This window comes from Rhamphochromis longiceps, linkage group LG1, assembly GCF_057381845.1.
Source record: "Rhamphochromis longiceps isolate RC_006_pf linkage group LG1, R_longiceps_female_GT1.1, whole genome shotgun sequence".
Taxonomy (NCBI): Eukaryota; Metazoa; Chordata; class Actinopteri; order Cichliformes; family Cichlidae; genus Rhamphochromis; species Rhamphochromis longiceps.
Window position 1 is genome coordinate 42367637 of NC_140557.1, and position 17244 is coordinate 42384880.

Consider the following 17244-nt stretch of genomic DNA (forward strand, 5'->3'; position numbering starts at 1 on the left):
GTGTGATTAGATATTTTGACTTGAAATAAGACAAATATACTTGGTAAGATTTTGAGTTTTTGCAGTGTAACTGAGGCAGATCTACCCTGATGGACAATGGGGACTCTAACCCACAAAATGACCAACAAAGGTCTGACCTAATGACCAACCGGGACTTTAACCCAGTATTTAAACTTTTCCTAGCAGACTCTAACTGCTTTCATTTCTTTCTTCTTAGCAGACTCTACTGCTTCTACGCATGAGATTTTTCATCAAAATCAAAACAGACATCCACCAGTAATTTCAGTGAGTAGACTTAAATGTTATCATGTCCAATTTGGCACACTTTGGAAATAATTCAACAGGTAGTGCCTTACCTTTGGATAAGCCGGCTTATGCCCACTCACTTCGACTACTGGAATTCATGTCTGCCCGTCAGACCACCTCAGACCACCGAATTTTACCACCGAAGATTATATTATTAATGCAATGGTAATGATGATAATTATTTAACAATAGCAGTAAAATTTCCCTGCTCCACATCGGTTTTCAGCGTTATTTTGTTATCGTTTTTATCGTTAACTCGGTTTTCCTGGTCTTTTCACGTGTGTTATGAATAAATCTGTTTTTTGGTACCGGTACTGGTTTTATTTTGTTGTATGTATCCGCGACACCTTAAAGGCCGGTCCGTGAAAATATTGTCGGGTATAAACCGGTCCGTGGCGCAAAAAAGGTTGGGGACCGCTGCTTTAAATAATGTTTCCTTTTATAAAAGTAGGATAATGAAAAAACATTTATCATAAAATTTATTATTGACACATGTTTGTGGCAATAAATATGTGAATCAACTAAATGGGGCGGGGGGGAGGGGGGTGTTGGCCCAACTGGTCTTAAACTAAGAAACACTAAAGTTAAATTTGAAAACAATTTAAAACAAAACATCCCCATTCTAAAATGTCATGTGACAATCTGATTGGCTTACGGAGTGATGATGTCACAAGGACTATGTTGCCTTTGATCTGAAGTCTATAAATAGGGGTCAGAAGCAGCAATTAATCAGTTTGTTCACAGCCTTCAAACGTTCGACCAGAGATCCATTTGGAAATATTTCTAAGCCTTTTCAGAGTCACTGTGCACAGGCTCCAACATGCCTCCACGAAAAGGCCAACAAAGACAAAAAGATTATGCTGCCTGTCCTTTGTGTTCTGGCCAGCCAATCTCTCCAGGAGAAATTGTGCGGCCAATCTCTCCAGGAGAAATTGTGCGGCCAATCTCTCCAGGAGAAATTGTGCGGCCAATCTCTCCAGGAGAAATTGTGCGGCCAATCTCTCCAGGAGAAATTGTGCGGCCAATCTCTCCAGGAGAAATTGTGCGGCCAATCTCTCCAGGAGAAATTGTGCGGCCAATCTCTCCAGGAGAAATTGTGCGGCCAATCTCTCCAGGAGAAATTGTGGCAAAAGCTGGCATCGTTGGACCATAGAAGCATGATGGGGAGATGTTATGAGGAGACTCCGTCTCAGATTAATCCTCGTCCACTTCCAGGGAAAACTACATTTATTCAGGTACGTCCAAGACACCCTGGCAGAAGTGCAGGTATGGCTTCCCCAGTGAATCCTCCTGTAGAGTCTCCATCAACACCACCTTTCCTCAATTCTGATGATGGATTACCACCAGTTGATTGTTAAAAATTAACTGCTAAAATAGGCCATTAGAAGTATACTTCATCTTGTCTTCCTATATCATGGCTGGGCATTCTCAGTCCACGAGGGCCGGTGTCCCCGGCCCTCGTGGACTGAGAATGCCCAGCCACCCCCAACCGGTCGCAGCAGATGGCCGTCCCTTCTTGAGCCTGGTTCTGCTGGAGGTTTCTTCCTAAAGGGAGTTTTTCCTCTCCACTGTCGCCCAGTGCTTGCTCAAAAGGGGATCATTGGATTGTTGGGGTTTTCTGGCTTTTACTGTAGTGTTTTCACCTTACAGTATAAAGCAGCTTGAGGAGACTGTTGTTTTGCCATGATGCAAATTGATGCACATCTATTATAGCATCAAAGTAAAACAAAAAAACTAAAGTATACTTCAATGAAATGAATCACAATGTCTAATCTGGCAAAAAAAGAAAAGAAAAAAGCTTCCACCTTTAAATAAAAATCCAAATCACAAACACATTCTGATTTTTGTGTTTTTTTGTGTGTTGTCACATATAAAATCTTTGCACTCTGTCACGGTCTCAGTGTCTGCCCGGCCGGCTCCGCAAGGCTACATATGTTTATTGTGTTGCTGCTTTCTTCCACTCGTCATTCTGCCGGGGCGGAGCTCAGGCCCACGCACCTGTCTGCAATTACGCTGCAACGTGTCCTGTCTGTATGGAGACTGAGCTGCCAGAGTAATAATGTAGATACAGGCCTCTTTCTCCTGCTGCTGGTGTTCATGGTTTTATTCCATTGATGTTGCTATCATTTGTAAATATATTTATTTGCTGTTATTTTATCAATTTTCTACTACTGTCGTTCATGTATTTAATTTTTGTATTTAAATATGATTTTTTTAAGTAATGCTGCGAGATGGACAGTTAAATAAAGGTTTCATTGAATAAAAAAAGATTTAAAGATGACTGGTGGCGGAAGCAGAGCACAGACTGTGTCTATCGCTATCGTGTGGTGCAGAGATATATTGCCATTGAATTTAGACAACGAAAGCTTGGCTCACAGAGCAGCTGCAACACGAACAAAAAACATTAAATAGCAACATGATGTATTATATTATATTATAGTGCAAACAGATATCAAGTGGAAGACAGTCTGGATGGTCCCCCATAAATATTTGATTGTAAATGTAACCCAGGTCCCACGTAGCTATGGTAAAGCTAGAGTATGTAGTACAATGAGACTGGGCCTGGGTTCGTAGTGCTACTAGTAATTGATAGGTACAAGCTACAAACCTATCCGCTGGAACGTTGAAGACAATATAATTACACTGCAAAGCAAGACACAAGCAGGCTGGTTTACTCATGCATGAGGGAAATCTGGCTGGAGCCAAGTGTCGTCCCACCACCTAGCCTCCATCAGACTCTCAGCCAGGCTCCCCATAGCACTCCTTTTATTGTGGTTACATGAATATGCATAGGGTCATTAACATATGACATCTTACATAGGTATACATGTGAACAAAGAATACTGTGTGTGTGTGTAATCTATGCCGGAACACTCTGTAGAGGGAGTGAACGCACTCCCCCTTCATGCTACACAGAGCTGTTACTTTAGGATGAAACATCCTTTCAATCCACCAATGATTATATACACTTCTAAGCATATATGAGTAAATATTTCTAAGCATAAATGACAATCAACAATACAAATCTAACATTTCCCCCCTTTTTGACCTTTATGCTTGAAAAGTTCCCAGTTATGAATACCTCATGTCTGACAGTTTCAATGCAAACATTGTTATATTCAGCATATGTCAAATCACCCTAAATTACTGAAAAAATACACAGTTTAACAAATGTATTAGCAGTTATCCCAGTCCTCATTGATCTCATCTCATGGCAAACTGCATCCTACAAGCAAACAAAGAAATTGTTAATTTAATAGTGAAAATAAGAAAGTAACATTTTCAAAAACATCTCAGCTTGGTGATGCTTCCTGCGGGTGTGCAAATCACATGTCTCTCTGCAGGGTGGTTTGAGCTCTGCAGGGCGTCATGAATGTCTCTTCCAGATGTTTCCATCATTGTCCATAGGACCAGAGTCCAAATGTATGTAGAATAAACATTCAAACATACCAGTTGGTTTTGTTGTTTGTCAACATGGGTCTCAGCTATTTCCAGAGCTGCAGACCTCTCAGCACTCTAGTTTTATGGCCTCCCATTACCTCACTTCAGGCCTTCGTCCTGTGAGGGGGATATTTATGACTCCTTCATTGTCCACGCTCTGCAGAGAAACACCTCTGTGAAAACGGTGCAGGGTTCAGTTGTCTTACTGCTGTTATGATCCCAGCAGCCTTCAGAGTGTCATCGTATGTACAGTATAGTGGCACCGCATTAGGTGATGTTCATAGGAAACTGCTGTCATCACCACCATAGCTTCTGGTTCCTGTGCTTTCACAGAATCATGATGTCATCCTCGACCTCCTTCTGCGCTGTCGATGGAGCTTGGCACGCTCCTCATCCCTCGAGTTTTCATGTTCCAACGCTGCTGAAGGTTTAAGGCAGAGCACGTCGTACACCTTAGCTGTCTTCCTCAGCGTCAATATTGAATCTTTCATTTTATTTAAAATCTCCTGGAAGCTCAGTAGCACAGCTCTCTGTGTCATGTCTGCTGTGGTGAAGATGATCTCTGATCCTCCTGAAGCCTCTCTCCTGGCCTCAGCTCCCATCTTGTGGACGATCCTCTCAGGCACTCCTTTTCGTCACGCATAGTCCTGATTTTGGGCCTGCTGGATCTGTCTCAAAACACTCAGCTTCTCCGCCTTCCTCCGGGTTCAGCTGATTCAGCCGTCACGCCTCGCACTTGGTTGCCTTAGAGTTGATCAGAGGCTGGAGGTTGAAGTGCGAGCTTACCCTACGGGGGCTCAATCAGCACTCCCCCCTCACCACTGAAACAACCAAGTGTGAGATTTCTCTATTGTGCTGTCTTGGGGGTTTCCTGGGACCTCGACCTCTTTGCAGTGGCTCCAAGGTCTGATCTCATGATGGGCCCCAACCAGCTTGACCTTTGACCTCAACCACTGCCTGGGCTGTCAGCTATGCCTGGAATGTTTCTTGCTTCTCACTGCTGCACCTGTATTTCAGAAAAACTTCTATTTGGAGAGCATGTCAACAATCATCAAACCACATTCTTTAGTTCAGTGAACTTCACTTATAGGCCATCAAAGCCTCATCTGAACATGGATGCACCACTTGCATAGGTTTAATACTTGTAAATAAACGGCTAATCACACAAATCACTGCAACAATAATAGTAAACATTGTTTAATGTTAATTCTGGACCCCACCTCTTGACGCATGGACACTCTCATGCGTCAACTCACCAAACCTGGATCCCTGTCTTAAAAACTGGCTCCACCAGGAGCCTGCATACTCAAAATCTGGAAATAAAATCAAACTTCACACGTATAAAAATTATATCAAAAGAGTAATAAGCATTCAGCACGGGCAAGACAAGTGTCATGTGCAGGTTTTCTCAAATCATTAAATCACTATTATTACCATAATTCGCCTCAAACATGGATCATCCCATGTGCTCAGTTAACATTAATGTAATCGGTGACTTCTCTTAAGCAAAGTCACTCCACTCACATATTATTATTATGGGCTCAAAGTGGCCAGCAAAGAGCCCATAATAAACTATTCCATAAATACCGTAATCTCTTATTTGTTTTACTCATGTCACTTGTCCGTTTCAGCTGAATCTTCCACAGCATTCTCAAGGAAACAAACATTAGCAATACACATTGACTGTGGTCAGACGGAGGTCAGACACAGGTCAACAGGTTCCAGAGGTGCCATAAAAACACCATAAAATCAACCATCAAAGTAACGTCACATTTTCCCAAAACACAGTGTAACAGCATCACCACTCATAACCTGTAAACACAGTTTTCCTCACACATAAACCCAAAAATCCTGTAGTAGGAAAAACATCAACCAGGTGTCCTGGTATAAATCATGTGAGCAAACCACATGAAGAACTGTAATGCTCGCTGAATCCTTTTTTTTTTTAGGCTGGGACATAATTGTCCCAAATAAGTGGCTTTCTCGATCGGTCGTATAGCACTTTCAATTCCCGACGTGCAGATCTGCTTAAAGAAAAGAAATAAACAAACAAAATCAGTGCCTGTTCAAAAGATAAAAAATGAAAAATAACAAATTATCAAACCAAACTTTCAGTGCACTGTGAAAGTATCAAAATAAAAAGGCCTTGTTAAGTCATGACACAAGCTCCTCATCAACTTCACAACAGGAGAAGAATCATCAGCTAGATTCACTCCAAACCAACCATCAGCTGCACAACACACAACAGTCTAATGTCTTATTAACTTATGAGTTTAATCACCAGGTCTGTGCTCTTCACTCATTTAGGCCACAGATCTATTTTATTCAATTTTCCTTTTCCCTTCATCATAAAACATGTGACATGCTGTCATGCACTTCACAAAAGACGTTTGTTCTGACGTATTCAGAGTTGTATATCTAGATACAGAATTCACTCGCACATCAAAGCAGGGAACTCAGTGTTTTAGAGTTTCCACTCAAACACATCTCATCCACTCGTGCTAGAATTCAGTCACCTTTCATTAATCTAAAACCGATCAACTAATTTGCATATCAGCCATTAACCCACTAAGTTGACAGGACGACAGGAAAGCATGTTCAAAATAGTATCACAAAAGACAATTTCCCTCATACAGTAAATTACTTGCTGCATCAATCAAGCAGGAAGCTTCTCCCAATTTACCATTTTAACACTAAATTTATTGCCTGATCACTGATTCATCAAACCAGGATTTTTTTTTTTTTTTTTTCCCACAAAGGGTAAATTGTTGTCCTGCAACTTGGAGAGTCAATTTTTTTTAGGATAAATTCAGTATTTGATAACAAGTGTCTGCTAAATTGACACTATTTTAACACTGATGAAAGATAACAAACTAATTTTCATTGCAGGTTTGTGTAATTAGACAGGTCTAATGCATGTCTGTGGAGCTGCATATGCAGCAGAGCATGTTCTTAAAGCTGCCTTTCCTACACACTTCTCTGCTATTATTTGATCATTTCTTAACTAATGTGCTATGAGTCTTCATGAGTCATTTTGTGTTTGGAATTGTTAGTAAAGTTAATTCATGTTCTGCTTGTTTGTGTGATTTTGTATGTTTCTATTTGTTTCAGACTCCTTCACAATTTTCCAACTTAAGCAGTCAGTTTTCTTTTCCCCAGATTTGCTAACCCAAATTTTGATTTCCCACATTTAATAACAGCATTCCTCTGTGTTTCCACTTACTCTCACTCTGTTGTCATCTCACTCTGTTGTCCTCTCCCACTTGCAACAGTCCCCAGCCGGCAGTTCTCCTTCAGCTTTGTCCTGTGTTCCACTGTCTCTTCTTGCCATTTTACTCCACAGGTGGCAAATGTCAAACTCCAACAGTCTCCTCAAAAGTTTTCTTCACATGCATAGTGAAGTTGCAGCTTGTTGTAAACACAGTGCCATTCATCCGATCAGTCAGGATGATGGGTTTGCTCTTCTCTGATGCTGTTTGTCCACATTGCTGCTGCTTGCTGAGACTTTTTGCTCAGGACTTGCTGCTGTCTCTTTATCTGCCATGTTATTGCTTTGGAGCTGCATTCTTCAGGGAGGAGTGAGCTTGCTTGTGAGTTTGTGAGGTTGAGAAACACATTGCGCTGTATATAAGTCAGCCAGAACTTGGCCTGCATGTTTCCAATGATGTTTAACTATAAATTTCTTCCGTCCGACCGCTGCATGTGGAAAATTGATACAGGTCTGCTTTTCACCTGAAAGTGACAAACTAAGACATGTTCATTATCATCACTGCTTAATCAACACACATCTCTCTCTCTCTCTCTCTCTGTCCGTGTTTGTGTGAACAATCCTTTCTTAAAGCAGAAAATGACATTGTAGTTGTTTTTTGGCTGATCAACACAAAACCTTTTTCCTATGATTATTTTTCTTCGTCTACAATGTAATTTGTCTCTTTTTCACTCTTTTTTTTTTTCTTTACAATAGCTTGTGATCCGCAAAATCACTGCTCTCACTCACAATCAAAGGCAATTACTTTTGCACAGTGCACAAAAACACTGTGATGTCAGACACATTCACACTCACTTTTTCTTCTGCATAAATAAATCATATGGCTGGAGATATGTGCCATGGTGATCCATAGGCATGATCACCAGTTTATTTAATTATTTTTAATCCAACAAAACAAATAAACAAAAACATGATGCTGATGCTACACACACACTAGTCAAGGTGCAGAAAAACTGCTCATGGAAACGCTGCACACTCTCTGTTTCCCCTCTCTTTGAGTAGTTCTCAGACAGCTCTTGATCTGATAATGTGTAGCTTGCTCATCAGCTCAAAAACCAAAAACAAAACTGCAACGCGACATCACACAGTAGTTGCAGCATATTAGTTGTTTTCACAGATGTGCTCTATATCTCAACAATGGCTCATAATAAGACGACAGTCTTCCACACAGGTCAAGTGCCTCTATGCACTTCATGAGTTTAAATATTTACCTATATCACTTCACCTCACATGTCATTGTACTGAATTTGAGCAACCACAAGCTTAATGTAGGTTACTTTTAACAACTATCCACCTCAATGGTTTGGCACACAGGCTGTTGTCGAACAGGGCAAGCTAAAGAGTTAACATTTTGTGTCAGCAAGGGGTGGGGGGAAAGCCACCCACCAGAGCACAGCTGCTGATGTGGGCTGGCCTTTTCCACACACTCCTGGCTGCTTAGGAAACCATGATAACAACAACAGTCGGTGTCGCAGACCACGTGTTCTACTCCGCACACACTCACACAACAACAACAACAAATATCCTCACTCACAACCAACAAAAATTAGGCCTATTGTCTCAACGCAGTCTCACACAGTGACCACGTGCTCTGCCGCACACAGTGGCAAAGACTTACATAGCAGTGATCACGCGCTTTATCGCACACAGTGATAAAGACTTACAACGCAACCTCACACAGTGACCGCGTGCTTTGCTGCACACAGCGGCAAAGACTTAAACTTACTCGGTGTTGCTTAGCGTGTAATGTAGCCTCGAATCCCGCCGATCGTCATTCATCGAGGAGAAAGGACAGACAGCGAATCCACAGGAACTTCCTGGCTGACGTCAGTCTTTCAGCGTGCCTCTCCCCCCCCTCGGTGAATGCGATCCCAGGGCTCCGGCATCGAAGGACCAATTAATGATAGGTACAAGCTACAAACCTTGTACCTATCCGCTGGAACGTTGAAGACAATATAATTACACTGCAAAGCAAGACACAAGCAGGCTGGTTTACTCATGCATGAGGGAAATCTGGCTGGAGCCAAGTGTCGTCCCACCACCTAGCCTCCATCAGACTCTCAGCCAGGCTCCCCATAGCACTCCTTTTATTGTGGTTACATGAATATGCATAGGGTCATTAACATATGACATCTTACATAGGTATACATGTGAACAAAGAATACTGTGTGTGTGTGTGTGTGTGTGTGTAATCTATGCCGGAACACTCTGTAGAGGGAGTGAACGCACTCCCCCTTCATGCTACACAGAGCTGTTACTTTAGGATGAAACATCCTTTCAATCCACCAATGATTATATACACTTCTAAGCATATATGAGTAAATATTTCTAAGCATAAATGACAATCAACAATACAAATCTAACAGTAATGATACCTGATACCCTCTAATTTAACTAATAAGGACCACCACAACTGTATTTTACACAAATTTATCCCTCACCGGGTATTTGTTTAGACAAAAAGAAATGAATAAAATAAACAGTTACTTTTATAAAATGAATTGAATTCAAATGAACAAACAAAAATACTGTAAATGTGACTACATGGATTTTCAATAAAAGATTATCAACACAAAATACCTCTTTCTTTAGTGCCAACTGTTATTTCAGTTACAACAGCTCACACCTTTAAAAGGGATGAATTTCAACCTTTGATAATAACTTTGATTAAAACTACAACACTTACTCAATTTAAACTAAATTTGTAACAGTGGGCCCCCACACACAAACACACACACACTTTAACCTGTCCACACTACACCGGTAGCACAGTGCTTGTTGCAGGCCTGATTCGAAGTTCGGGTGCGGTGAGGCCTAAAACTGATGGCCGCTTCACTCAAACTGAGCAATAAACAAAATACGTGCACTTTAGTTCCAGTTAGTACTCACAAGTCCAATGAGTTTGTTAGTGGGGCAATCAGAAACGGGCAGTTAGCAGTTAGTTCACCAGTAGTGAAGACATTCAGGGGTAAGAAAACAGTCAGGGGCGAGGAAATAGCAGGGTCCATCCGGGCAGAAACCTCTCTCTCCCTCTCCTTTCAGAGCGTCCCTCGGCTTCTAAACATATTAAAACACTTGAGCTAACAATACCAAATGCTATCACATAACGATTTAGCATTAGCATGCTTTGACTGAAAATCACAGAGCTAAACATACAGCATGGCATCACAGCACATAACGCGGTAAGCTGCGCTAATTAGCAAGTCGCTAGTTAGCATCACTATAACGAATAGTTACAGTACAAATGTCAAGGCACACAGTCTCATTTACCTCTTGCAGATCACAAATAAGTAATATCAGGACCACGGGTAGTCGACCTCAATGATACACTTAGATGCAAAATCCACACCACGTTTGCCTTACGACATCTCTCTCTTCGGACTTAGCTTCTGTGTCCGCTCCCACAGATTCACACAAACTGTTACCACTCGTCCCGCCCCCATAACAGAGAAGAGTGACATTGACTGGCTCGTCAGCACAACAACCAATGACAATACAATATTGAGATAACTGACATTAGATGGGTAAATAAGCTTAGGTTACACCCCAACATATTTAGTGTGCACAGAAAATGAACTCTAAATCATGAAACCCTTTTATTTATTGGACTCTTAACTGTAAATGAAATACATTTGTACTTGCATTTGATTTTTAAACCTTTTATCAACTATTTATATTTTAACCACTTTTTATAACAGTAGACTTTTTCTTTATACTGCAAGCCCGAATAATTGCAGACAGGGCTACATAAATAAGGTGAAAGAAGTCTCTTTTAAAATTCTACATAAATGTTATCCAGCCAGTCACTACATGGTCAAATTTAAAAGGGACATAAATACTAATTGTACTTTCTGTGGGGATCATCCAGAAACTGTGACACATCTTTTTTGGTACTGTTCTTTTACACAGAGATTTGTTATTGTCCATATTTTAAGGGAGTTTTCTTTACGATGGGAAAATGTTTTATTCTGTTTCTTTAAGTTTTTCTAGCAATACAAAGTCCTGTGTCACCCCTAAGGTTCAAACATGTAAAGTGAAACACACACTTGTTTCATAGCACATGAAAATAAAAACTAACTAACTATTAAATCATGATACATCCTAAGTGCAGAGCCAGCACTGGATAGTTCAGGTGTACTATAATCAAGCGGTAATGACAAGAACTGCTAAGATACCAAGAACATACCCACAGAAACAAACAATGCTGTTACCAATATTTTTATCTGTACGATATCAATGGAACTGATAATATGAAATATTAGTCAGATATTGCTTTTTTTTCTAGTATGAATATAAAAAGAAATAAATTAAATAATTACTGAAGTGTATGCAGTGACTTTTAAGATGACTTTATTGACCAAATCATGGTCAAATCATAGCACTGGGTTACTTAAAAAAAAAAAACCAGCATGAGAACAGATTTTGTTATCACGAACACTTTTCTGCCCACCGTTTCAGCAAATTATTCTTTAAAGCATGAACCCCAGGCAGAGCACTGAGTACCAAGACCCACGAACACCTTTTGAATTACTTCAAAAGTGTACCTTAAGTCCTTTAGATAGTCCAGGTTAAGTGCATAGATGAGTCCAAGAAAAAGTGCAACTGCATTAGGGAAATCACAGACGTCATTGAGGACAATCTGATCCTCAATCACCAGGGCAATGCTTGTTATTGTTGGGCTTGAGCAGATGGTCCGAAATTGTGTCAAACATTGATATTTGACATCACAACAGAGAGATGAATCTGGCAGGTCTACCAGAACGAGTAAGAGCTGACCTAGAAAAGAACCCAGACTTTGTGGTCGCAAATTCTACAAAATGGGAGAGACACGTGATACATAGACTTCAGCTTGATATTTGACATCACAACAGAGAAGCAAGTCTGGCATTGATATTTGACATCACAACAGAGAAGCAAGTCTGGCATTGATATTTGACATCACAACAGAGAAGCGAGTCTGGCATTGATATTTAACATCACAACAGAGAAGCAAGTCTGGCATTGATATTTAACATCACAACAGAGAAGCAAGTCTGGCATTGATATTTGACATCACAGCAGAGAGACTGGATGTGATGTCAGAACCCTCTAAATGTTGTAATTTACAGATGGTAAATGGCCTGTATTTGTATAGCGCTTTACTAGTCCCTAAGGACCCCAAAGCACCTTACACATCCAGTCATCCACCCATTCACACACCGGTGACGGCAAGCTACATTGTAGCCACTGCCACCCTGGGGCGCACTGACAGAGATATTTAATTCCAAATGATTTGACTGCATCATTGCGTCTTTGAGTTATGACCCAAACTCTCTATCAACTTTGTGAATAAATTCACGTCCCCCTGTGACCTCATAATTACACCACAGTTCAGATAGCATGAATGAGTCATGAGGTCACACCAACAGTGACATCAGCAGTGACATCACTAAAGTTGCCAGGTGAGTCCATAAATAGAACCCGTGACGTGGAGCAGGTACCGCCATTTTGCACCTTGTGAGCAGCCTGAAAGTGTTGGCCCAACTGGTCTTAAACTAAGAAACACTAAAGTTAAATTTGAAAACAATTTAAAACAAAACATCCCCATTCTAAAATGTCATGTGACAATCTGATTGGCTTACGGAGTGATGATGTCACAAGGACTATGTTGCCTTTGATCTGAAGTCTATAAATAGGGGTCAGAAGCAGCAATTTATCAGTTTGTTCACAGCCTTCAAACGTTCGACCAGAGATCCATTTGGAAATATTTCTAAGCCTTTTCAGAGTCACTGTGCACAGGCTCCAACATGCCTCCACGAAAAGGCCAACAAAGACAAAAAGATTATGCTGCCTGTCCTTTGTGTTCTGGCCAGCCAATCTCTCCAGGAGAAATTGTGCGGCCAATCTCTCCAGGAGAAATTGTGCGGCCAATCTCTCCAGGAGAAATTGTGCGGCCAATCTCTTCAGGAGAAATTACCACGGATGGTGTCTTATCAGTCCTAAGAACATTACAGGAAAGTCAGAAGGAAAAATCTGACCTACATTACAAAATTAAACAAATTGAAGAAGAGAAGCTTCAACTAGTGGAAAAGTGCAGACAACTGGAAGCACGAAATAAAGACCTGGAAGAAAAACAGCAACGCCAGCCTGATATAAAAATGATCAATGAGGGCTCGGGAGTGAAGTTTGGTGAAGGACGAGAGGAGATTTTTTCTCGTTTTCTTTCATCAGGAACACAGAGTGCTGAATTAAAAGAAACATCTGCCCAGCTTCAAGGAAAGAAAGCTACTATTGAGGAGATACAGTGGGATCTCCAAAACATTGAGAAACAGAATCAGGTGCTTCGAGGAAAGCTCAATGCAGCGGAGAAAACAATTGAAAAAATCCACCAACAGAAGACTGAACAGGAAATACAAATGCAGGACAAACTCAAAGCCATGCAGAAATTGTACAACGATCTGAAAGTCAAGTGTGGTGAAACAAAGCGCAAAAATAAAGAGCTTCTTGAAGAGAAAAAGCAACAGGAAGAAGAAAAACGTATTATCCAGGACTTTGAGAGAAGGCATCTAGAATTGCAAGAATTTTGCAATAAAAAAAATGAGGAAACACTTCAACTGAAAAGAGAAAAGGAAATACAAATGAAGGACAAACTCAAAGCCACACGGAAATTGTACAACAATCTGATAGTCAGGTTTGGTCAAATAAAGCGCAAAAATAAAGAGCTTCTTGAAGAAAAAAAGCAACAGGAAGAAGAAAAACGTATTATCCAGGACTTTGAGAGAAGAAATCTAGCATTGCTAGAACTTTGTGATGAAACTCCTGAACTGCAAAGAGAAAAGGAAATACTGGAAAAACGATGTTCAGAGATGCAGTGTAGGATTGATGGAATGAAGAGAAAACACTCAAAGGTCATTAAGGAGATGTTGTTGAAGTCCAGTGACTTGAAGAGCCAAATAATTGAAATGCAGGCACAAAAGCAACAACAGGAGAAAATGCATGAAGACCTGCAGCGTACGAGTCAAGAAATCCAGAGAAAAAACGAGCTGTTAGAAGAGATGCACAACAAAAAGCAAGAAAAGCTTAGAAAAAAACAAGCAACCTTAAAAGAAATGGAGCAAAGATGCCAGCAACTCGAGCAGCAGAATGCAGAAACAAACGATCAGTTGAGAACCCTTATCCTGGAGAACGAGCTCATGGAAAAATACCTGAAAAAGAAGAAAAAAGGCTGGTTCTGCCGCTTATTCAGATGATTTAGCCTCGTCCTCCTCCACCTGTGCCCCATCTTACTTTGCACCTCTCCTGTCCCCCCAACACATATTCTCCACCTTCTTCATCTTTTTTCACCCTCCCCCCCCCCCAACCAGTCCCAGCAGTTGACTGTCCCCTCCTGAGCCTGGTTCTGCTGGAGGTTTCTGCCCGTCAAAAGGCAGTTTTTCCTCACCACTGTCGCCTCGTGCTTGCTCAGAGGGGATTGTTGGGGTTTTCTCCCCTCCTCCTTTCCCCCCTTCATTTACTTGTTTAACTTTTCTTTTGTTGTTTCTGTAGTTACTTGTTTTACTTTTTTCAACTTATGTAACAAAATAATAAACCAATTGAATTTATCCTTTGAGTATTTTTCATCTAATCTTTACAGAATTAAGCTCTGTCTTTTATTTGCTTGTTAAAACCCCATCAATGGTGAAGTAAAAACCCTGGGATATGGTTTAAAACATTGAAATAGACTAACCAACTAGTCTGAAACTAAGAAACACTTAAATATTACGTTAAATTGAAAACAGTTCAAAAGAAATATCCCCATTCAAAAATGTCATGTGATAATCTCATTGTCATAGGACATCATCACTCCAGCAGTTCAATAAGGCTGATCGAAGGGTACAAAGAAAGGGGCAAGGCAAACTGATGCAAAACTAAACTTTAACCTAAACTGGGTGAACTAAAACACAACATGAAGAACCCTGACATGAACATGAACAAACCTGGACATGAATACATGAAAAAAAGCACATTCCTGTGTTTGTGACCCCCTCCCCAGCCTGTTGAATGGTGGGGGGAGGCTGTAGTCTTTTATTATAGGCACAGCCTATGTGAGGGTTCTGTTTTCTTCTTTAGTAAACGTCCTGCCTTTATGACCCTTTTGGTGAGCAGGAGGTCACACAAATGCATCCCCAAAAACACACACACATGGACACGCATACACACACACACAGACACATGCACACACATGCACACACTCACATGCACACACATACCTAGAAACTAGAATTCTGTGATCTGTTGTGTACACGTAGCCTGGGTTTTGGAGTAAGTCGCGTTTCCTGCCGCAAACGTAAAAGAAGTCCAAGGGTGAAATACACTGCAAAGTATTTATTGGGCAGTACGTGGTGTGTGGATGGTTGACGAATGAAGTGAAATTGTGCGCTAAGCAGAAGTGAGTGTGTCTGACGTCACGGTGTGTGTGAAAAGGTATCCAGCTGGGGCAGACATGATTCTGCAGGTCACCTGCCCAGTGGACAAAAAGAAATAAAATATTTGTGTGGATGAAATATGAATGATAACATGAAGAGTGTTTGGTGTTTCTCAGTTATGACCTGCAGTCTATCTGGGTCAGATATAAACCAAGTTTAGCTGGAGTTTATTTTCGTTGTGCTGACTTTTTACAGTCAGTTACAATAACTCGTACTGCGTGAGCTAGCATGACGGAGTTTCTATACATCTGGGTGGTGCTATGATGTTACTGATAGTCAGTGTTGGTCAAGTTACTTGAAAAAAGTAATCAGTAACTAATTACTGATTACTTCCCCAAAAAAGTAATCCCGTTACTTTACTGATTACTTATTTTCAAAAGTAATTAATTACTTAGTTACTTAGTTACTTTTTAAAAACACGATTTACAACCTGAGTAGGTGATAAAGCGATAGATTTTTCAGCCCATGTCACGGACCCAGTTCCAGGGATTCGGGGTCCGTGAGCAGTGTGGACTACTATTGTAGTTATTATTATTATTATTATTATTATTATCATTATTATTATTATTATCATTATTGTGGTTGTTGTTATTATGGTTGTGTCTGCTGTCCTGTTTTTCCGTGTTGGTGTACTGTCAGGTGTTTAGGGGTGTGTGCTTGTGTATGTGAGGGTGCGGTCGTGGCAGGCACTTTTAGGCCTGGTGGGTGTGGCCCTGCCAGCTGACCGGTCCCACCCAGGAATCCACACACACCTGGCGCCGATCAAGCCTCGTCAGAGGAGCTTCAAAACAGTGTGGCTGAGAGCTCCTCGACGCTGGATCGTTGAGTGACTTCCCGTCAGTCTTAAGTGTATTGTGCAAGGTTAGTGCAAGTCTACTGTTAGGTTTTGTACTCACGGCTGCCTTTGGTATGCGTGTTTCCTCAGGAGGAATTGTGGCGACCAGGAGGCAGCACACGGAGAGTACACAGGGAACGGAGACAGAGCACGGAGCACGGGATAAAGGAGAAGACACGGAACGGGAGTTGGGATCGCACGGGGGGATTTATTGTTGTTCGGATTGTCACCACTGTAAATAAACACTGTTGCACTGTAGAGTCCTGCATTTTGGGTCCTCCTTTCCCCACATCCCCACGGTCTGCCAGCGAGACCGTGACAGCCCAATTCTACTTTTTCTGCATAATCCATCATACAAAATGTAATCAAATGGAAAAGTCTCTTTTTTTAACTTGTTTTATTAGTTTTAATCTTTTAACTTCATGCATCAAGCAAACATTTAATTATATGCAACATTCTCTGACTTGAATAAATTAGTTTAACATTTAAACCTATTTTCTACACATTCCAGCTCATAAAATAAAATATTTTTGTGTTTACACTCAGTCTTTCAAATAGATGCAAGTAAAACACAGCAGAAAATAAATAAAGTCAAAGACTCAGCGGTCCTGTTGCTCTATTTTCACCTGTAAAGCAGGAGTGGGGTAGGCGGAGGTTTTCTGTGAGTTTCCCAGTACGTCGTTGCGCAATGTATTAGAGCATTCATTAATGCGGTATAGCTAATAGTCTGCAAGGTTTAATTCTTCTGTTTGTGTGGTCTACAGATAAAGGAGGAGTTCAAGAGAATAACCACTGCAAGTCTTGAATGGCTACACTTGACCATTGCACTCCAAAACTGATGGATGTCATTTTATCAAGCGGAGGAGCTAAGGGAGTGAGAATCGTCGTCGTTATCGTTCCTCTCCTACGTTTTATTTCTCCGGTTTCAGCGTTTTTGCTTCACAACTACA

The 17244-nt window shown here is 40.9% G+C and overlaps 1 long non-coding RNA gene across 1 annotated transcript; it reads right to left on the reverse strand.

Moving 5' to 3' along the window:
* Positions 1-9002: 9002 nt before the first annotated feature.
* Positions 9003-11966, reverse strand: LOC146679260 (uncharacterized). Its single transcript, XR_014912124.1, has 2 exons — positions 10286-11966; positions 9003-10072 (listed from the first exon to the last, which is right to left on the reverse strand). It is a non-coding gene; the product is annotated as an uncharacterized LOC146679260 (long non-coding RNA).
* Positions 11967-17244: the final 5278 nt, after the last annotated feature.